The sequence below is a fragment of the Pipistrellus kuhlii genome, unplaced genomic scaffold (assembly GCF_014108245.1).
Source record: "Pipistrellus kuhlii isolate mPipKuh1 unplaced genomic scaffold, mPipKuh1.p scaffold_m20_p_10, whole genome shotgun sequence".
Classification (NCBI taxonomy): Eukaryota; Metazoa; Chordata; class Mammalia; order Chiroptera; family Vespertilionidae; genus Pipistrellus; species Pipistrellus kuhlii.
The window spans coordinates 3177972-3201532 of record NW_023425405.1 but is presented as its reverse complement, the minus strand read 5'-3'; the positions used below and the strand labels follow the sequence as shown (position 1 = coordinate 3201532).

General features: G+C 40.6%; 1 protein-coding gene across 1 annotated transcript in view; it reads right to left on the bottom strand.

Moving 5' to 3' along the window:
• The window catches only part of MET (MET proto-oncogene, receptor tyrosine kinase), a 132618-nt gene extending 118731 nt beyond the window's left edge, over positions 1–13887 (bottom strand). The window contains exon 1 of the mRNA XM_036424977.2: positions 13438–13887. The gene's annotated coding sequence lies outside the window, so the exon portion shown is untranslated. The remainder of the gene's footprint in view (positions 1–13437) is intronic.
• Positions 13888–23561: the final 9674 nt, after the last annotated feature.

The window sequence follows — 23561 nt, the reverse complement described above, 5'->3', positions numbered from 1 at the left end:
TACATTAAAAAGGCCATATACCACAGTCAAGTGGAATTTATTTTGAGGATGCAAGGTTGATATATAGACACAAAACAATAAATGTGACACACCACATAAACAAAACGAAGGATAAAAACCATATGATCATATCAAAATATGCAGAAGAAAACATATGATAAAATCCAGCACCCATTTATGACAAAAACTCTCATCAAACTGGGAATAGAGGGAACAAACCTCAAACTAATAAAGGCTATATATGACAAACCCACAGCCAACATCATATTCAATGGGCAAAATCTACAAGCCTTTTCTTTAAGATCTGGAACAAGATAGGGATGTCCACGTTCACCACTCTGACTCAACATAGTATTAGAAGTCCAAGCCACAATAATGAGAGATGAAGATAAAAAAAGGTATTCAAACTGGAAAGGAAGAAGTAGAACTGTCATTATTTGCAGATAACATAATACTGTGTATAGATAGCCCTAAAATATTCCACCAAAAAAACTACTGGAACTGATAAATTAATTTAGTAAAGTAGCAGGATACAAAATAAATATCCAAGAGTTAGCTGCATTTTCACACGCCAGTAATGAACTATCAGAAAGGGAAAGTAAGAAAACAGTCCTATTTACAATTGCTTCAAAAAATAATAAAGTACCTAGGAAAAAAATTTAACCAAGGATATAAAACACCTGTCCTTGGAAAATTATAAGACACTGAAGAAAATAAGTGGAAGCATATACTGTGTTCATGGTTAGGAAGAATTAACATCATTAATATGTCCATACTACCCAAAGGAATCTACAGATTCAACATAATTCCTATCACAATATCACTGGCATATTTCACAGAACTAGAACAAATACTCAAAAATTTATAAGGAACTAAAAAATAGTCTCAGCAACCTTGAGATAAAAGAACAAAGTTGGAGGAATCACGCTGCCTGATATCAAACTATACTACAAAGGCATAGTAATCAAAACAGCATGGTAGTGGCATAAAAATAGACATATAAATGAATGGAACAGAATAGAGAGCCCAGAAATAAACCCATGTCTTTATAGTCAGTTACTATTTGACAAAGGAGAAAAAAACATACATTGGGATAAAGATAGTCTCTTCAATAAATGGTGTTGGGAAAATTGAACAGATAAATGCTAAAAATGAAACTAGACCACCTTTCTACACCATACACAAGAATAAACTCAAAATGGATTAAAAACTTACATGTTAGACTCAAAACCATAAAAATCCTAGAAGAAAACATAGGCAGAAAAATATCGGCAATTTCTCATAGCAACATTTTGTGTGAGATACTGTCTTGGGGAAGGGAAACAAAAGGAATTGCCTCAAAAAATTAAAAGTGGAAGTGCCTTAAGACCTCATGATTCTACTTCTAGGAATATATCCAAAGAAATCCTAAACACTAATTCAAAAAATATACACAACCCCATGTTCACTGCAGCAGTATTTATAATAGCCAAGATATGGAAGAAGCCCAAGTGCCCATCAGCAGATGAGTGGATAAAAAAAGCTGTGGTATGTTTATGCAATGGACTACTGCTCAGCTGTAAAAACAAACAAACAAACAAACAAAACAACAAGGAAATCTTACCTTTTGCAACACCATGGATGGACCTGGAGAGTGTTATGCTAAGTGAAATAAGCCAGTCAGAGATAGACAAGTACCACATAACTTCAGTTATATGGTAATATGTGGAATAAAATGAACAAAAGACACTAACAAAGTGGAAACAAACTCGTGGATACAGGGAACAGATGACAGCTTTCAGAAGAGAAGTGACTGGGGGCTGGGTGAGAAGGGTGAATGGAATAAACAAAGAAAAAAAAACTCATGAACACAAACAACAGTATGGTGATTCCCAGAGAGAAGGGAGGGTGAGGGAAGGTAGAAAAGGTAAAGGGGGAATGAATGATGGTGGAAGGAGACTTGACTTGGGCTGATAAATACACAATACAATATGCAGATGATGTATTGCAGAATTGTATACTTGAAACCTATATATATAGTTTTATTAACCAATGTCATCCCCATAAGTTCAAATAAATATTAAAAACAACAAACAAAAGGATAAGGCAGAATTAGGCATGAACGTTTAAGGTAATTGGGTATGAAGGATCCTAATAGGATATTGGATATCTGTGTGTGTTTTTTTCCTTCCTGTAAGAAGTTGATAAGGGCTAAATGAACAAAGGTGAGAGATGTTTTAAAAGAGTTTGGGAGGAAAGCAGGATAGATGGAGCATGTGAGAAAGAGTGGGGTTAAGACCATTGGTTGAAAAGACCATTTATCACTTGAGACAGAAACAGGGAGGTAATAATGAGTGACATGGAGCCACTTTAGCTGTTTTAGTTTCTAAACCAGAGGTGGGGAACCTTTTTCTCTGCCCTGGGCCATTTAGATATTTATAATATCATTCGAGGGCCACACAAAATTATCAACTTAAAAATTAGCCTGCTATATTTGGTCAAATATTTAATTAACTCACTCGTAATGCCTTGGCAGGGCCAGACCAAATGATTTTGTCGGCCTTATATGGCCCTCAGTTGTTCCCCACTCCCGCTAGACCATAAAGAAAGATATTATATCGAAAAGAAGAGGAGCTGAAGAGCTTGAAGAGCTTGAGAGAATGGCGAATGTTTGCAATTATTGTAACGGGAAGAAAGAAAATGGAAAAGAACCAAACAAGAACATACGTCTGATTGAGGTAAAGCTCATTCTAATATGCCCATTCTCATTGAGTGTCTAAGCCATCGGCAAGGCAAAATTGAGGACTAAAAGGATCCATAAACATGACCTCTGTAGTGAAGTCTTGGTATTGTTTATATAATTCCACATATCCATAAGCCTTTATTAAGAGGAAGTGCCAGCATTTGATTGTTTTTATTTCAAAACCATTTTTATTGAAATCTGCAAGGAATAACTTCAGGGAAAAGAAAAACATACCGAGAGAGAAACCCTGCTCTCTTTTTTAATAGAACCAACTGTCTAAAGATACTAAACAACTGAGTCAGATATACTAACAATCTAGCTTTGAAAATTAAAACCCATTTAGGAGTTGTGAGAGTCTGGATCCTAAATACCAGTTTAGTTATTCACTGAGACTCTTTAGTTACATTTGGAAAGAAATCAACTTATGACACAGATTCAAAGGCTGCCACCTTTCATTGTCAGTGAAACTGTCTGAGGTTTTATTTGCACTTATCTGCTAACTGACACATTTTTTTTGTAACCTCTTCAAAGACCCAAAGGATTTTTAAAATCATTGGTTCTTGATGTACAGATTTCTCTGCATGAGTGTGTGTTAGTGAGACTGAAAGAGATTTTAGAAATATCTTAGTTCAGACATGAGAGAAAGTTAATTTTTGAAAAGTCCAAAATGCACATTCATTTCTGTTAGGGCAAGGTTGTTTTCTGTCAACAAACTTTGCTTTGGCTGCTTGAAAAAAATAATTTGGTAGAACTTAAAATATTGATTGTACTGTTTTACACTCAATTTAAAAAATACGTAAGGGTTGTCCTGGCGGGTGTGACTCAGTTGGTTGAGCATCAGTCTGTGCACCAAAGGGTCACTGGTTTGATTCCTAGTCAGGGCACATCCCCAGGTTGTGGGCTCAGATCCCTGTTGAGGTGTGTGAGGAAGCTTATCGATGGTCCTCTCTCACATCAATGTCTGTCTCTCTCTCTCTCTCTCTCTCTCTCTCTCTCTCTCTCTCTCTCTCTCTCTTTTTAAAAAACAACAACCCAGCTAGGGTAATATTTTAAGCCCAATAGCTCACAAGGGCCCTCAATGATTCTATTTGTCTGCAGTTTTTGTCTTAAGGAGGCAGTAGTTGGACCATGAGCTCACTTTGGCCAGTATAACCATCAGTAGGAGCTAGAGGGATTCTGCCTGAATGTGAGGCCACAGTCAGGTGACAGATGCTCACCTAAGCCTCTCAGAGGAGCAAAAAGACAGGAAGTGAAGGCAGGCCCTAATATGAGCTTTCCTCAAATCTTTAGAGTACTGTCTGAGTTCATGTTTGGAACGTGACAAATGCAATTCCTACACACACTCCAACATGAGCTCTGAATATTCAAGGCCCAAAGAAATGGCCTCAAGATAGCATCCACAAGAAAAGCTAATATACCTCTACAACAGATGATATCACAATGGAATGTAATTGTGGATAGAGATTTTAGGGATATGTATTATAATCACTGATATGCTAGGAAATTTTAGTCATGAAAATGTTTTAAAAAAAAAACAGTTAGAAATTGTTTGCTTTTAATACAATGATTTCTTCTGAAACATAGAATTTCATTTAGAGTCTTTGTAAATAACTAATAGACAGCTAAGGACATACTTCTGACACTCAGACTAAAAGTTATTCCTGCTTCTGCTAAATATTCCTGCTAATCTTACTGGTAGCTGAGGATAGGGTAAACTAAGAGGCTCGACGTAGGAGTGGATAGATTATAGTCTAGCTTCTCCCAGAATCAACTACCTGTGACAGAGTTGGAGGAAGTTCAGACTTTGCTTATTGTGTGCCCTACCATTTCCCTATGAGCTTCCCTTGATTCTGTACTCAGCTTTCCCCTATTTGTACAGCAGCAACCTGATTTCTAATGGGACACTCTATTCATGATTTCCAATGCACTCAAGCCCATGACCCTACAGCATACCTACTTACTTCTCCCCTCCCTTAACCCATAAAAACCTCTAGGTCTTCTACTTCATTATTTATTTTCTGTATCTGTGGCATGAGAGATATCACAAAATTTTTCTTACATTGAACTACTTGTTTCCAAATGTATAAATATAGAAGCATTTAAACTGCTAATTTATCAAATTGTGAGACCTTTTAAATGGAGTAAAAAATAATCCTGTATAATAAAAGGGTAATAAGCAAGTGGAATGACCTGTTGCTATGACACACACCAGGGGGGGCAGATGCTCAATGCAGGAGCTGCCCCCCTGGTGGTCAGTGCACTCCCAGAGGGGGAGCACCGTTCAGCCAGAGCCAGGCTCATAGCACAGTGGTGGTGGCGGGAGCCTCTTCTGCCTCTGCCACAGTGCTAAGGATATCCGACCTGGGCCTAAGCCATCAGTCAGACATCCCTCAAGGGCTCAGGCAAGGCTGAAGGACTGCCCTCCCACCCCAGAGTGCAGAAATTTTGTGCACCAGCCCTCTAGTTTAGTTATAAATGTATACAAACACATTAATATATAATTATTATTGATCCTCTGGTTAATCATTGAAACAAAACTTAAGCAGGTCAAAACTAAATAAATAGCCCAGCCAGTGTTGTTCGGTGGTTGAGTGTTGTCTTACGAATCAGGAGGTCATGGTTTAATTCCCAGTCAGGGCATATGCCCGGGTTACAGGCTTGACCCATAGTAGGAGATCTCTCTTCAGTAATATTTCCATTTCTCTCTCCCTCTTCCTTCCTCTCTAAAATCAATTAAAATATATATTTAAAATAAAATCAAACAAAAACCTCTAAAACTATATAAATAATTTACTCCTTATACAGTGCAACCTATAATTAAATTTCCAAACAAGCTTTAATGATGATATATGTATTCTGGAACCTTCAGGTTCACTTAAGACAATCTCCATTTCAAAACCATAATAACACCATTTTCCTTTCTTTCCCCACCAAGATATAAGAAATTGCCAAATTCTGGCACCTCGGTGTCACACAGATACAAAACATTTTTGACCTGGGAAAATTTTCTGGGGACCCAATGTGATGCGTTGTCAGAAATTCATCATATAATAAAAATATCTCAATGTACTGGTTTCATTATTACACCTCTTAAATTCATTCTTTCTTTGAGACAGAAGGAGTTGCTGTTTCCATAGCTTTAATACTCTAGCCATGTACTTTTCAACTTTTCTTGAAGTTACATATTTGGGACGAGTCCCTACGGGAAGTCTAGTTACCAGAAAGCACAGACTCACAAACAGGAAATATAACTAGAATAAGAAGGTGTTGTTCTCCACACAATAGAGTTCAAAGACTTGTCATTTAAGTAACTTGGAGCAAGCCCCAACACCACTGTTATTGCTCAGTGTCCCTTATGATAACTTATGATTAAAGCATCATGTTTTCCAAGCCTGTTTGAACTTGCTGCTTTTGCTTATAGATACAAATAACCTGCCCCTTTCTGTGCATAGTTTTCAATCAATAAGCATATCAAGGTGAAAGGCAGAATAGCAGGAATTGTTAAAGGAAGGGGGGGGGGAGATCAATTTTCAGAAAGCATATGGTAAGTCTGAATACTTAATCAAATTAGCCTAAAATTCCTTCCTATTTTCAGCATTTTGTTGCAAAAGCAGTTGCTTCATGGTACAGAATGAATTTCAATAAATGTCATACATCTAGTTAGATGGCTTATTTTAAAAATTTGTTGAACCAGGTCACTAGCTCAGAATAGATCTCATTCTAAGACATGACAGGTGGATATTGATATTGAACAGAAAGATTGACATTAGCTGGAAGGTTCTGGGTGGAAGAAAATGTCATTCATGTAACATTCAACAACATATTTACTGAGTGCCTACTGTGTGCCAGTATAAACTTATAATAAATATTTGGATTGTATATATATATAATTTTACATTACAATAGAAAGAGGAGTTGTGCCAAAATAACATCCTTGGAGTTAGTAAGGATTATAACAGAACAGGACTGGTCTTTAAAAATACTTATAGCTTTTACATTGCATCAGAAAAATGCATTAGTACTCATTCAAATATCCATTCCGTCATGGTTGCAGGATTTTTAGATTTCAGATTTTCGACGACCCTTAGTAAAAACCCACTTCCTATTTTTCTGGAACAAAAGGGGCCTTAACACGGCTTCAAAGATTTCTTAGACATCAAAGAGCTTAGAGAGACATACAGTTTATAGATAATGATTTAGGATTTAGTGAATAAAAAACACATGGATTAAATTTCTTTTAAAAGACCCCTAGGTTTACTGTTTAAGAACTAAAATGTTGGTCTGAACACGTTAGTCTCGAGCAGAGCTCAAATTGGTTTTTAAAGGCAGTTATCTTATGGACCTAAAACTTGGCTGAGTTTTCCTCTCACACATGATTAGGCTTCAAAAGGAGGCAACCTGCCTTCTGCTAACCAAATTTACTCCACTTCTCTTCCTCTGACTTCTGAAACCTACGTTATTTCAAAGGGCTCCAGCTTTGAAGGCTCTTCTTGATATAAAATAAAATATTAAAAACCAAAACCAACTCATGGTCTTACTGAACAATTGGAGTTCTTCTTAATTCATCCAAGTCAATTATATCCTTTGTTTTAATGTACAATTTTAAAATCAGGCCTGAGATTCAAGGTGCTGTCTCAGATTTCCAACTACTGAAGAATAAAAGATCATTTCAAAGTAGAAAAAGGCCACTGATGTTTCATTTTATTTTTTTCAGTATTTGTTTTCAAGTCCGGGTTCTATTTTATTTTTTTAATTTCATTATTGATTAAGTTATTACATATGTGTCCTTATCCCCCCCCATTACCCTCCCAACACCCCTGATCTTAATATGTGTACTGCTTCATGACATATTATTATATTTGCATTAAAATAGTAGGAAGAAATACAGTACATAATCTTCCGATCTAACACAGTGGCCTTCTGGAAGGCCACTAGCCTGCGCATTTCAAGTTCTTTAGGACTAAAGGAAACAAGTTAGTGCACAACTTGTGAGCTTTGTTTCCTTTGGAAAAATAGATTGCAACACACATCTGATGGCTTTTAAGGGCTTTTGAAACCAACACAGTGTGCCTTTTGAATTCCAATGGTAGAGAAACAACAATTGGCGAAGATCTAAACAAAACAAGAAACTGCCAGTATTCCAAAGGAGGGCTTATTCTGAGTAAGAACTTGGAAATGAAATATGAAATGTACATGTAAAGTTACAATGAATTTAGGTTTCAAAAAATGAATGTTTGGTTCAACCCTCTTGTTTAGAGTTATATATATAGGTGGATAGAATGTGTGGTGGGCTGATGAGTTTAGAAAAAAATAAGTATGTGCCAATATATGAATTTTTAAGTATCTTTTTCTTTTTAAATTGTTAAACTAATATTCCAGAGAGGGGAAAAAAATCTGACAACTATAGAAGATAAAACACTTTGCAGAAGTGGTCCTGGGGCTCTTTGGGCAAGTATGCCGCTGAAGGTCACACAGCACCTGAAGGTCACACGGGGGATCACCTGGCAGGTATAGGCATGGCAAACATTGAAAACAGGACCATCAGGAGCCAAAGCTGGCCCTCAGACATGTTGTCTCTCTAGCCACACAGTTTTAAACATGCTGAGTTAACATTTAAACATTGAGAGATTTCTAGCTTCTAAAAATGTGAAAGCACCACATGCCACACACGGGGCCTCAAGGCAGTGCTGATGACACCAAGCAGCCGCTGCCCTCTTAGGGCTTTTTCTGAGCAGGCTCTCCTTCCCTCTTGAAAGGATTAGCTTTACCGTGTAGGTTAGCTGTCTGCAAATCTTGGTAGAGGATATAGACAGCGTAAGAGGAAGAAGGAAGAAAAGACTGGGAAAAGGTAAGGAAGGTAAGAGAAAAAGGAAAGAAAGAAGTGCACAGCAGACAACTGCATGCTATAAAAAAAAGGCCCCCCCCCCTTCCTTCTTCCTACTCCCACCCCCGGGCTGTCTCCAGGTGTATACTATGGAGGGGCACCCATGACAAAAGCTATGGGTTTTGCTCTCCACAAATCCCTTTGGGCCAGGCTCCCAGTGTAGAAAACAAGAAGGAAAACTGTCCATGTGGAGCAATATCCCTCGTCAAGGATGGGACCAGGCAAATGGATGATACCATGGCTTCTCTTCTTCCATAAACCAAGGGATGAGGGCCACAACTTCACCTTCATGTGGAGACTGTAGTGACTATGGCAGGCACTGCCCAGGTACTCCCCATAAGGAACCAGAGGCCAGCATGTCCAGCTGTGCAGGCCGTGGACTATAACTCCAGACAAAACAAACTGAGAGTGGCACTCCCGAGGAATGCAGGGGAGAAGCCCTGCTCCAGATCTCCACATGGCTTGTTTTCTCTTCTCCTTCGGGTTCTAGTCTTTGAAGTAAGGCCTCCTCTGATCCCACGACTGAATTTTTCAATCACCGCCCGATTTCCCCTGATCCTACTTCACCATTTCACGCTTCCTTATAGCTCTGATCACCACCTCATATACAGCACATTTTATTTACGTATTTTATTTATTATTTGCCTTCCTAAATATAGAATAGAATATCACGAGGTCAGAGACTTTTGTCTCTTTTAGTCTCTGCTGCATTGCCAGGATCTCAAGTTATGCCTAGTAAGTGATGACAAATTCTCCATGATGACCAAGTCCTTATCACTTTCTTGGACTACAGGAATTAGCTTTCACTAGAACCTGTGATTCTCTGTCCACATTTTATAATTGCTCTGGCCATATTTCATAGTAATCCTTTGTTATATTTGGAGAAATTACATTTTCAAGTCCTATGGGCCATAATGTAATTTATAAGGCTCATAAGCTCTTATATAACTTCTATGGGCCCTATCGCTATTACAGAAATAGAAAGCAACAGGAGCATCATCCAAAACATACTTGCAGAAATTCACATAATCACAGCAGAAATATGTATACCTGGGTATGTGATTAGCCAGTTAACTGCTTCTTTTTTCTTTTTAATTGCACTGTGTTTACACCTCCTGCTACAAACGGCCAGATGTATAGTTTTTCTCTCAATTACATTTACAGCTTATAAAAATACCTTTTCATTTTGTCCTTGAAAAGCAAAGTAATCAGATTTTACTGAATGTTTTTACTGAAACAAATTCCAAAGAGAATATAGTGTTAAACACAACTGAGGAGATATCTGAGAATGGGCTTTCTAATAGAAGGGTAGATGACAAAATTACTCACAACTCTTAACCTAATAATAGGAGAATGCCCCACACATGTGAACAAAGCTTTTCTTGTTATGCTCTACTACAAAAAGAGAAAGCAAGAAAAACTAAAACACTGGAGGAAGAGAAGGTGAGAAAACACGTAGATACTAGAAATGTATATTCATCATTCATCACTAACCCAAGGAGCCCAACCTATATCTGTGGAAATGCTTCATAAAGTTTACCTCCATTGGTGACTGGAAATGCTTCATAAAGTTTACCTCCATTGGTGACTGGGCAGATCCTGTGTGGTGATGTTCAGATAGCCATAGGAGCCAGACTCCTGCACAGTTTTGTTGTCTATTATATGGGGAAGTTAAGATGTTGTCTACCTTGGAAGGTTGTTGTACTATCAGAAAGATGATATAGCAGCTTGAAAATTTTAAGGAGTCTTTAAGTTCCAATCTTTTGACTAAAAACTAAAATTGCACTTAATAGCAAATGGGATGATTTCTAACCATGTCATTCTCGTGTGATATCTCTTTAATAATATGGGTCTTGGTTCCATTTTATGTGTTAATTATCTGTATACCTAGATTGTAAATTCTTTGAGGGACAGAGATTTAATTTCTTCTTTTTTTAAAAATGTTTTCATTGAGTTTTAGAGAGAGAGGAAGGGATAGGGATAGAGTTAGAAACATCGATAAGAAAGAAACAACATTAATTGGCTGCCCCCTTCTTCCTCCTCCCCACCCCCTGGCCGCACTGGGCATCAAGCCCCCAACCTAGGCATGTGCCCAGTCTGGGGGAATCGAACCAGTGACCTCTTGGTTCATGGGCCGATGCTCAACCACTGAGCAACACCAGCTGGGCCTCACTTTCTTTTAAAAAATGTTCCCTTACTACCAAACACATATGATGCTCTACATGCCATTCTTAGCTGTTTTTAGAAAGTGGGCCCGACAGCAACTTTGCCTGCTAACTCAAGCGAGGCTGAATTGACCTTAGTCAGTACATCTACCATTTATTACTAAGAGGAGTATTTATTTTGCGCTGAGCAACGCTCATGAAGAAACTATGTCCTGAGGGCTAGAATCAAAGACAACAGTTTCAACATCCACCAGTGAGGTGAACTCCCTGGCACTTGAGTTTCTGCACATTTCCTCCCCTGAAGGCGGCACAATGAGGAACTGGGGTGTGCCATGAACAAACAGAGCAGCTCAAGGAAAATATTAGGGATGACGGGGAAAAAGAAAACATAGATGTTCTTGTGAGGAGCATTAAACCTAATGGCAGTGACAAAGAAGCCATGAGAATGGAGAAACGGGGCATCCAAGGGCGTGGAAGGGCCTCTGACCAAATGGAGGGAAAGGGAAGAGGAGGAAAGGGGCAGAAGGAGGGGAGATGCCCTGATGTGCAGGGAGCTGTGCACTCATGGTAGGCGCCTCACCATCAGCACTGGTGCAGCCACTGCTGTGGTCCTGAGAGGCTGTTAGACTTTTTGAGTTATCACTTTATCTTGGCATGACCGCATTTGAGGAAAAAGTTTATTTGAAGTTACTGTATAGATTTGTAAAGGAAAAATAAGACTAATGCTATGGACTAAAAAAACCAAACAAACAAAAACAACAGCTGAGGAAACTGATTTCTGAAATGCATTTCTTAGTTTAATCCTCATGTAAACACATTTTAAAAATGTAAGATTATAGTGGAACATATGCTTAGAAGGTCTTAAATGGAATTTGTAAGAGGGGTATTTTTCCTGCTCAGAAAGTGTCATTTTTTTCATTGTAGGTTTAGAAGTCATGAAGATTCCAGTTATGCGCTTTCATATTGACTGGCTGTGGTTAATCTTATACACTCAGATACACTAATCTTTAACCTTCATTCCCTAATTCTGAAGGCACATCGAATGTAAACCCCTATTTGTGGATGGACTAAGAACAAAGCAGTCTTTGAAACAGCTGTAGTCAGCAGACCATCTTCTATATACCATAAATCACATTCGGTAAAAATAAAGCTATTTTCAGGTTCATAACCGGAGACGTATGCACCGTTAAGTGTGAAACCTGAAAAGAGTTTTAAAAACAACAGTATATTTTATAGGCACTCAGACACATTTCTGGTACTATAAACATTTCTTACGAGGGATGTAAATCTCACCTGTGTTATTCAGCAGTTCAAAAGGAATGAACACTGAATACACCCAGTCTTATAGTACACGGTTGGAACCAAACCACCTCACTTCTGTTCCATTATGAAAGTTTACATGTTAACACAAAGCCCACCCAATCCACTCAGAGCTGGAAAGGAAAGCTTTGTACCTGTAAATAACCCGGGCAACACTTACAGTTCACATAAAAGCACAATTTATGTCCCAGCAGCACAGAGAAACATGATGTACATTGCTTTCAGATCATCTTCATGCAGAAAAAAGTCATTAATCAGCTATACTATACCCGTTTAGCTGTAAAAGACTATAACGTTTCTCTGAATCCATTCGCATGTGTCTGGCTGACAGAAACAACAGAATAAACCTCTAACCCAACTCTACAATACGTGAACAGCCTTCCTAAAATTCAGGAGAGGGTCCAGATAAGCATATAATCTCTCCAATGTCAGTTTACACAATCTTACCATAGTCACTGACCATCTTAATTTGGCCATTCAAGTGTCCTGATTATTTTGCCTAAGAAAGGTGACGATATTTCATTCTACCCAGCGCTCCTTTGAACACACAGTGCGATAAGGTAAAACACAGCGGGCAGCTATCCATGCATGAGCCCCCGGAATCCTCCTCAACTGCCAGATCTGCAAGCGGCTCTTTGGAAACATAAAGGCATGAGACGGGAAACCGCACCTTGTGGTAAATTCTGCACTGGCCATGGTCAGTGAAAATACTTTCATTCGTGCTTTCATGATCAGGCCAGTACGAGCCGGTCTATCCGACCTCTGGTTACAACTTGTTTACCTAATAAGATAGCTGTCCTCCGCAGCGCCCCAGTCAAGAGCGAAGGTACAATGAATTGAACATGATGGATCGCAGGTCCCGTGTAGTTGCCAGAAATGCAGACTTCAGCCCTTCCCAGAAACATATGTCTCTTGGAGGGACCGTCACGCAATACAGACAGAGCAGGTGAAGCACAGGACACCTATGAGCTCGAACCCTGTCAGTAGGCTCATCATCGCGGGACGGGGCCCCGATCAGATAGATCCTTTCTGTAAGGGCTGAGTCAGATCACAGCCTTAAAACTCGCCTGGCCATAAGCGCGCGCGCGCGCACACACACACACACACACACACACACACACACACACCACTCTCCTCCCAGCGCCTCTGAGTCATACAGGTGGCCGTCCGGAGCGAACCCCTAAAACAGAGAAGCCCCCCTCTAGCTCCGACCACATCCCCTGTTCCCGAAGCCCCCCGAACCCTCGCCCAACCCCCGGGATCAGCAGGCAGGTCCCCCGGGGAACAAAGAGACAGACTGCAGAGCCAGGGGTGGGTGCGGGATCCGGAGGGGGCTGCGGTGTTACCTTGCGGTGCCCGGAGCCGCCGAGAAGCCAGGGCGCAGAGACCACCGCGCGCTCCGCGCCTCCTCCTCCTCCGGGCGAGTCAGCAGCCGTCCCGCGTCCGGCCCGCGCCCCCCGCGGGGCTCCGCATCTGGTCCCCAAGCGCCGGGCAGGGCCTCGGTCACCGCCACCTGCGGCCCGATCTCCGGAGCGTCCGACCGGCCGGCGGCGCGCTCCCCACCCCTTCCCTCCGCGCCGATCGCCGCTGACTCAGCCGGGAGCCGCGCGGCCCCAGGCGGCCCCTGCGCGTCCGGGGGAGGCACGGCCCCGCTGCGGGCCCGGAGCCCGGCCCCCGGCCCGCCCCGGCACGTGCTTGTCGGTCGCGGGTGGTGATCGTCGGCCGCGTCCGCGGGTCCGAGACCGGAGAGGTGCTGCCCGGCCCCGATCGGCGAGGGGACGCGGCTGCGCCCTCCCTGCCCCCGCGCCGCACCGGGACCCGCAGGGGTCGCGATCCCGCCCCGTTCCCCCGCCCACGGCAAGGTGAAACTTTCTAGGTGGAGTTTTCTCCCCGGTGCGCGATCTCCTCCCCACGCCGGGGCGGCTGGAAGTTAGTGGATGGCACACAAGTGGCACCCGGTCTCCCCCTTCTGGCGCCCGCGGGCCGAGCGTCCCCGGGCGCGCACCCCGGGCCCCGCGCGCGCGCCGCTGCGGGAGGGGAGGCGCGGGGCGCTGCTCTCCCACGTCCTGGTGAGCCGCCGGGCACGGACTGGCGAGGGCAAGGTTTGGGCACCACGCACACAAGGAGCTCATTGTCAGAGACAGAGGTAGGAGGGGATGGGCAGATTGTCCAAGGATTCCATTGTGCAGCGATTATCCCCTCCTAGAACTCGGATTTCTGGAAGGAAGTTTAGCCCCGAGGAAACCTGTTTCCTTAACTTTTTTTTTTTTTTTTTCATAGCAGGAAACAGGCCGATTAAATAACTAGGCAAACATCAACGAACAAGCAAAAAAAAAAAAAAAAAAAAAAAAAAAAGAACAAAAGTTTAATTCTTGTAGGTTGAAATCTTATGATTTGGAAAAAAGGGGTTTGAGGCTTGTTGAGTAGTGTTGGGATGGTATTAGGATAACGTTCTATCCCATCTGTCTGAATATAAGAGTTGACATTGACTTTCAAGAGAAAATAAAAGTCACAGGTAAGGGGATCTGAGGAACAGCATTGCCTGTTAGGACTCAGCATTCTCCTTTCCAACCCTCCTTAAGGGCTTGTTCAGTTAACAGCATCTGTCAGATATTCACAGATGTGGGACAATTTTCTAGGCAGGTTTGGGAATCATTTACCACAAATTGGAAAATAGAAAAGAAGAGTAAGAATAGTTAGCGTTTTCCTGAGAGCTTACTATGTACCAGACACTTTGCCAGTTACACACAAAGTAATTTCAGTCCTCAAACTGATTACCTTGTGATTCCTCAGTTTTATGGAAGAGGACAGTTCCCTGCTTCAGGTTTGATCCCTCAGTGAAGCATCCTGCAAATGATAACACTGAGTGCCTCAGCGTCCTGAGAGGGTCACACAGCTCTTAGTAAGATCAGAGAGGTTGGAACCCAGCTCAGATCCCTCAGATGTTCTTCCCACCACGCCCAGAGTTGGCCAGGCTGACTAATCAACACACTCCTACCGAAGATTTCTTGATATCACATGGCATAATTTAGCAATGACTATGGTTCATAATAAAATGCTGATTTAGTGGCTGGAGGGTACTGGGCCTATTTATGGACAGATCAATGACAGATTTTGGGTTCATTACCAACTTTTAAAAAATGATGAATAAACTAATGAAAACACACACACACACACACAGCCATAGTTGTCCAAAGGAATTACTAGAGTACTGTTTCTATTCCTAGTTTCCATAACAATAGGTTATCTGGATTTGTAGATTGCATTATGTAGTTGCTTTAACAGGTTTTCTGAGTTTGTGTACCATGTAAACAATATAAAAGAAAAATATTCCAATTAAAGTGGAGGAAAGACCCAGGAAAGCCAATGCAAAGTGGAAAATAGAGTATAAATTCAAATAATATGTTTTATATTGTCAGTACTGAAGTTTACTAGTTTCTAATTATTGAAAAATTTCAATACAATTTTAAAACAAGTAAAAACTGTCATTGTTAAAAATATATATTTTATTGATTTTTTACAGAGGGGAAGGGAGAAGGATAGAGAGTTAGAAACATCGATGAGAGATAAACATAGATCAGCTGCCTACTGCACACCCCTACTGGGGATGTGCCAGCAACCAAGGTACATGCCCTTGACTGGAATCGAACCTGGGAATCTTGAGTCCACTGGCTGATGCTCTATCCACTGAGCCAAACCAGTTAGGGCAAAAACTGTCATTTTGATTTATTCATCGTAAATAAGGAGGTTACATTTTAATAAAAATAACATAACCAAGAACAGCATAACTTAAACTAATCAAATAATTAGTTTTTAAACACTGCCTAGATAGATTTGATCAGGAAAACGAGGACAAGTAATTTCACATGTTTGAAAATGGGACAAAGCAGATACTTTATAAAGGCAAGAGGAGCGCTACAATTCAGTTTTGGTTTTGTGGAAAACTTCAATATTTGCTATTTAGCTTTCCTTGGGCCCATGGCCTGGGTGACACACTGTATGATGAAGTTCTGTTGGTGTTTTCCGACCAAACCCCCATGGTTGGCTAAGCAACACCTGTTCCCCATCAAATATTTCCTTGCCTTCTTCCACTCTTGGGGCTGGAAAGGCCTGTTGTCTCAGATTCCTTTGCAACCAAACATGGCCACAGGATGTCATCCTGGCAATGAGGTGACGCTGAAGGCTGTTGGGGACTTCAGTGAAAGAGTTGAGTTTCCTGGATAAAAGGATCTCATGAGCTGGTGCCACCCCTTCCCATTTCTTGCTTTCTTGATTTCATATATCATGCCCAGCACAGAGCTAGCCATCCTGCAACTATGAAAAAGAAGTTGCCTCTGACATTGCTGAGCTATGGCACCAATGCTGGTAGACACCTGCCAATCAAGTATTTTGTGGGAAAATACTTGTTCTAGACACTGTTAGCCAGTGTCACTGTTTCCTTTGGCCAAAAACATTCAGAAAGGATATACCCCTCATGGGGAGCAAGACATCTCACAGACTGAGTTTGGCATAGCAGTTAAGAGTGTGGGTTTTAAAGCCAGGTAGCCTGGATTTTAATTCCAGTTCCACTGCCTGTTAGCTATATGACTGTGGGCCAGTGGCTTACCTTCTCTGAGCCTTATCTGTCAAATGGGGATAGTAATAGTACCATTCTGAGGATGAAATGGGGAGCGAGGTATAAGTAAAGCACACAGAATAATGGATAACATAGTGCTAAGCCATAAACGGGATCTCCTCTGCTGACCTGGAGATGGGCCTGACAGTAGCCACGGCCAAGGGAGAGAGGAGCACAGTGTCCAGGCTCATCCCTCCTGCTTTCCCTTCAACACATCGCAGTTCGGGTCTCAGAAGGTGCTCTTTATGTTCTTTCACATGGCACTGTTTTTGAAACAAAAATGGAAGCAGTCTTCTTAGAACAGGGGCTTTGTGCTGGCAGCCTGAGGAAGGTGGGGCCCAGAGACAGGCCCAGGCCCACAGAATGTTTTTTAAAGTTTGTGCTGCAGCAGACAGAACACATGTTATGCAGTTTGCCACCACCCTCTTCTCTTACAATCCATCTAGCCTACTTCTAATATATATATATTTTTTTAAATTTTTAAAAAATTAATTTCAGAGAGAGGAAGGGAGAGGGAGAGAGAGGTAGGAACATCCATGATGAGAGAGAATCATCAACCCGCTGCCTTTTGCCCACTCCCTACTGGGGATCGAGCCCATAACCCGGGCATGTGCCACTGGGCCATATTGGCCGGGCCTACCTCTGATCTTGATGTCACTTTGTCCTTTAGGCATTAGGATTTGTGACATCTATTTTAAAATATATTTTTTTCTTGAATTCCCTCTCTCCGCTCTCTCCAACTCTCCAATCCTGCTGCCCCTGTTATTTTGCTTATGGAAAACGTATCACAAAAAAGACAAGAAGAAAAATTATTTTATTGTTTCTCAAATAATATCTGTGGATAACATACACTGAGTGGCCAGATTATTATGATCTCTGAACGAATAATAATCTGGTCACTCAGCGTTTGGCCAGCCTTGCCAGGGGGAGGGTACATGGGTTGGCCAGCCTGCCTGCTGGTTGAACTCCTGGTTGAGGGAACAATTTGCATGTTGGCCTTTTATTATATAGGGTATACACCTAGTGGCCAGGTTATTATGCATTCAGAGATCATAATAATCTGGCCACTCAGTGTATCTCTAAAAGATAAGAGGATTCCTACATCTCCAGAATGTGTTATCCACATTATAACATTGAAGAATCTGAAATTCACATGGAAAAAGAAAAGAGAGAAAAAAACCCACCTCAAAGATGCTTATCCCTCTTACTAGCCTCTAGCAATTTTCTATAAAATCAGTTTAATAGATAACATACTTCACAAAACCTCACCTTAAAGAACGGAAATGCAGCTATAAGGAGTTAGAGCAGAGTGATTTCAATATGAACTGCTTTTACATCGATTGTATTGGTTATTTGCTTGTGTCTAGGGTCCCTAAAAATAAAACATGCAATGCTAAGTTATCTAAAAATATAACTAAGTTTATTCAATATTGAGGACAAGTACAAGGCAGTTATGCTCCTGAAGCTACAAATACCATGATTTTAATCAGAAGGCATGGGAGATTGGAGGCAGGAAAATTAAAAATAAATTACCACTTCCAAAGGGGTGTAGCAATTTTGCTAGTGATTTGGTTCATTTTCATGTCCAGCTTTTTACCTCTCATAAAATATGCAAAGGTAGAATGCATTTGGCTCCCATTTATTAAATGTCTGCCATAGAACAGTCATGTGTTTGAGTTCTATGTATGTCCTCATAACAAAACCCTAGGGCAGCATCATCCTCTAGTTCAGCGTTTTTCAACCGCTGTCCGTGCCGCGAGATGTTGCCTGGTGTGCCGTAGGTGCAGACAAGACAAGAATTTTATAATTTTTCACTATTTTGTTCACTTAATATTTCATAATAAAGTAATTATAAAATACTTTCTTTGTGTTTATTTGATTCCTATTCAAGAGAATTACTTTATATATAGTCAATATAGGCACAGAGTTAAATTTTTTAACATTTTCTAATGGTGGTGTGCCTCGTGATTTTTTTCATGAAACAAGTGTGCCTTTGCCCAAAAAAGGTTGAAAAACACTGCTCTAGTTTACACCCAGGGAAATGAGGCTTAAGGAGATCATATTATTTATCCAAGATCACACACCTAGCCCACGTCTGTCCCTTTCCACAACTGTTCTTCCCATTGCAATGTTTATCTACTGTTTCTCCTCCTGCGGTGAATGAGGCAGTCGTTTAGCATAGAGCAGCAGAACGCAAGGCTTCCTCCCATTTGTCCTTTCTCTGCACCATAAGGGATGGCCACCCTCTGACTGTTTGACCCTTGGGGACCGCATGTTGCAGTGTAGGATAATGGTGCTAGCACCACCTATGTTGTCCTTAGGTCGGAGCAAGGGTCCCAGGCAGTCAGGGTGGCCTAGGACCTAGGACCTAGGGGATGGGCTGGAGGTGTGAGCCACTAAGACTTTCCTGATGTGAAAAGGAACTGGAATGCTCTTACTCTATGTCTCTGTTTTTACGACTCCTGCACTCTCCTTTGGGTACTTAGGGAATGTGAGAAAGGGAAGCCCAGATGACAGAGAGTCCAGAGTCTTAAGAGAAAGTCTTTTGGAGAATGTCTGTCTTCTCAAGAGATTAAAATAAATAAATAAATAAATAAATAAATAAATAAATAAATAAATAAATGTAATTTGTAGAAAGGCTGCCCTAATAATTATCCTATCAATAGTTCCCTCTTTGAAGCTCAGTTAATTTCTTTTTCTTCTCTTTTCCATTCTCATTTTTTCTTTTTTCCTTTTCTGTCTTTTATCTTGTGGTAAATTACAAAAGCATTTTTTGGAAAATCTTTTATTTTTATATACCATAGCATAGCATCATTTTCCAACTAGCACCCCCATTCCCTCTGTTAATTTAAACTTTTTGGCACTAATACAAATGGATTAACCTATCTTGGGAAATAATGCACTAATAATAATAAATGTATTTCTTTTATTGGTTAGCACTTATTTATGGTTAAACCTTTAGAAAAATGTAAGTAAGTGTGCGTGTGTTTGTGTAGTTACTACAATTCTAACTTTTACCACTAACTTGAGTGCTTTGGCATTTAACCTCTGTGAATCATTATTTCAGCTATAAAAACATTTCCAAAGACTGTTGAAAATTATATTAAAAATTAAGTATCAACCAAAATTTTACAGTCCTTTCGAAGCAAATACACCAAAAAAGTTGCTAATTGTATTGTACATAAGGGATGTTGTATTAGAAAGAAAGTACTCTGGATTGTGGTTCTTATTACTATTGCCTTGTCCAAATATGATAAAATTCTTTTTTCTATTTCAATGATTGATTTAATAATCAACTTAGGAATAGTATATTTGGTGATCCCAAAAGCAAATTAGGCAGTTTAGATGGCTAAGATATTGAACAGTTTAAAAGGTAATATATAGGTCTTAGTGGCATTGAAAAAAATGGTAGAATGTTTGAAAGGTTTGATTAGAATCTTTATGACTATCACACATTCTGATGTATACTGCAGTCTAATAAAGATGGCTCCAATACTTTTGTACTGGCCAGATTTCAACCATTTATTTAACAACCTTGGAGTCAAAGTATAATTACTATTCATGTGGGTTCAAAACACACAATAAATGGCAATAATTCTGGATTAACCTTGGTTTGCCACTTAAGAATTTAAAAACAACATATTAAAAAATAGCACAAATTGTGACCAGTCAAGGGCCATGCTCAGAAAGTCCACGGTGGTGCAAACTGCTTCAGATTTCTAGTTCACTAATCTATTATAAACAACCCTGTCTTTACTTACTTTAAAAAACAAAATTCAACCAAACTGCCCCCAAGGGGCAATTGCAAACTAACTTCCAGACAGAACTGTCAAAGTCAATAAAATCATCTGCAAATTTCCGTGCTTGTGATGAAGGAATTCTCAGAGAGTGTGTAACCTGAATTAGAAAAGACATCTTTTTAAAGCTTTTCCTGAAGTGTCTGGGCCATCTGTTTTGGCCCAAGCTCTCATGTTAGAGCTGTTATCAAGTCCTATTGGCTCTCCCATTGCTACTGGTAACAAATGGATTTGTCACCCCAAAGTTAAGAAAAACCAGATGTTTCCTTTGTTGTTCAGTATTCCAATGGCAGGTCAAGAGCATGTTTAAAAAAGCACCAGTGCAATTGAGAAATAGTATTAGTAACCTGATCAATTAGTTCATATGATTTAGGATCATTTCAAGATTTTGAGTGAATTTCAATATTTGGCTATCTACAGTTATTGGATTACCCTCAAATTAATCTCTGTGTGTGTGTGTGTGTGTGTGTGTGTGTGTGTGTGTGTGTGTTTTAAAATAGAAACCTGTATTTTATGGGAATCATAATTTGTATGGAAGCAAATTATAGATCCTATATAATAAAAGCCTAATATGTTAAGTGTCCGGTTGTCCAGTCATCCATTCAACCAATTAAAGTGTAATATGCTAATGACATGGTAAGGCGGCACAACTGCTTGCTATGATGCGCACTGACCACCAGGGGCAGATGCTCAACACAGGAGCTGCCCCCTGGTGGTCAGTGTGCTCCCCCAGGAGGGAGTGCCACTCAGCCAGAAGCCAGACTCGTGGCTGGGGAGCACGGCAGCGGTGGCAGGAGTCTCTCCCTCCTCCTCGGCAGTCAGACATCCTCTGAGGGCCCCTAGACTGCAAGAGGGCGCAGGCCTTCTGACCTCCCCCCACCCCCCACCATGCCCTGAATGCAGGAATTTCATGCACCAGGCCTCTAGTATGGAATAAAATACCTATAACCTGAGGTCTTGTCAATTAATTTCTTACCCAAATGTTTATTGAGCCCATACCATGTGCCAGGGAAGCATTAGTGTCTGGGCTACAAAGATGGATGAGATGTGATCCTTAACATTGAAGGGCTCATAATCTAGCATAGAAAACTCACGTGTGAATCAGCAGACCTGCTACAACATGGCAAGTGCTAACCACTGTTAGGAGAGTGTCATGGACTAACTGTGGCGATTAGGAGGAGATGAGGGAACATTTGAGGCCACATTTGAGCCACATCTGAAAGGGTGAGCAGGAGTTTACCAGGCAACTGTATTTTCAAGGGGCTTTGCAGGTGAGGACATGAATTCTTAACAGAGGAAGAATGCACACGGGCTTGAAATAATTATATATTTAGGCTTCTGTAAGGAGTTGAGAACAGTTGGGGATACAATGTTTGGGGATAGGGCAGGAAATATGGCTAAAAAAGTAGGTGAGGATAAGAATATAAGGGGTCCTCTATACCACACCAAGAAAACCTATATGTGTGTAATGAGTCACGAACATATTTAAAGTAAAAATAATTAGAATTTTAGATTTTAGAAAGATCACTGTGGTATAATGGAAGTTTTGGAGCAGGGAAGGCTATTTCTTTGATGCAGGGGAGCAATGATGAAAGCTTTGATGTAAGTCAGGGACTGCTAGGATAAAGGGCAGGAAAGAAAGGTTGACAGATGCAATGGTGTGCAACCTACAAGACCACTTAGTGCTAATAAAAACTGAGCCCCATTCATAAAGGTTGCTTTTGATTTGTCTTACTTACTTTTTGTTGTTTAATGATTGTCTGGTGCACAGTGATGAGTTTGTGTTGGACTTGCTAAGCTTAAGGTGGAGTATTTATGTGTCCTTGCACAATGAGTTGTGACAGTTCTGGAACTTACACTAAAATACCAATATGCTGATTGTTCCTTTGCCTACTTGGTTATGTTGGGAACTAGGTTTTTTAGACCTCCCTTCTTCATGCAATTTCAGGTTGAAGTTGGCTTCCAGGGAAGCTGTGTGAGTTCTGGGAGGCAGAAGAGAAGCAGCTGTATTTATGTTCTGAAGGTTATCGTTGGCCCCAGGGCAGGGTTTCAATTTGTTCTTGCTCTTCCTGTTCCTGATGCTGGCCTTGGCTACCAGAAGTGACCTCAGGCCTCCACTGGATGCTTTGCTGACAGTTCACAGAGGTGGCAACCATGGCCAACAACTTTCCATATTCTTATGGTCCAACCCCAGTAGCCATTCATGTTAGCTTCCACAGCTCCCTGGAAGTTCTGACTCATACGTGAATTTTCTGCTCCTTCAACCACATTTTGCAGATATTTATCTTCCCAGCTCTTCCCATACTTGAGTGAGTATTCATTCCTATCATAAACTCCTGCTCCAGTAACACTCACATTGGTTCTACTTTCCCGATTAAATCTGTTAAAAGCTACAACTGAAGTGTATTTTCAAACAGAACTCCTTAAAAACATTACATTTTGCACTCAAAACTGTTTACCACTTGAAATTGTTTTGAGAGTGTTTTTTTTCTGGACTTCCTGATAGTGACCACTAGTGTAGAATGATGATCTTAATATGTATAAGCAGGAAAAATTTGTCAAAATAGCTATGAGGAATCTCAAGAAAAGTTAACATTTGGTTCATGCTGTTGAAAGAAATCATTATTATTATTACTTTTTGTTTTTTGTTTATTTGTAAGTTTTGTTTGATTTTTGAGATTAATTTCCATTCATATTGTTTCAGCATAAGAAATGTTCAAACCTGTAGAGAATTTTTATGAGGTTATTTGAGCCAAACTGACAACTGCTGGGAAACAACATGCCAATGAATTGGGAAAATGTTCCAGAGAATGGCAGTTTTGCAGCGGTCTCAGTGTGCTTTCTTCTTTACTTCTCTAGTTGTAGGATTTACATGCAGCCAGCTTTTAGGCAGTTCTGTTATTATTACTTTTTGTATGTGAACATTTTAATATAATTGAGTACTCCAGAACTATCTGGTCGACAGAGAGCCGGACATGAAAGGTATTAGGTGCCTTGCATACAGGGAGAGAGGATGCAGGCAGATTATAGCAGGAAAAGAGGAGTTTGTCCTGCTGGC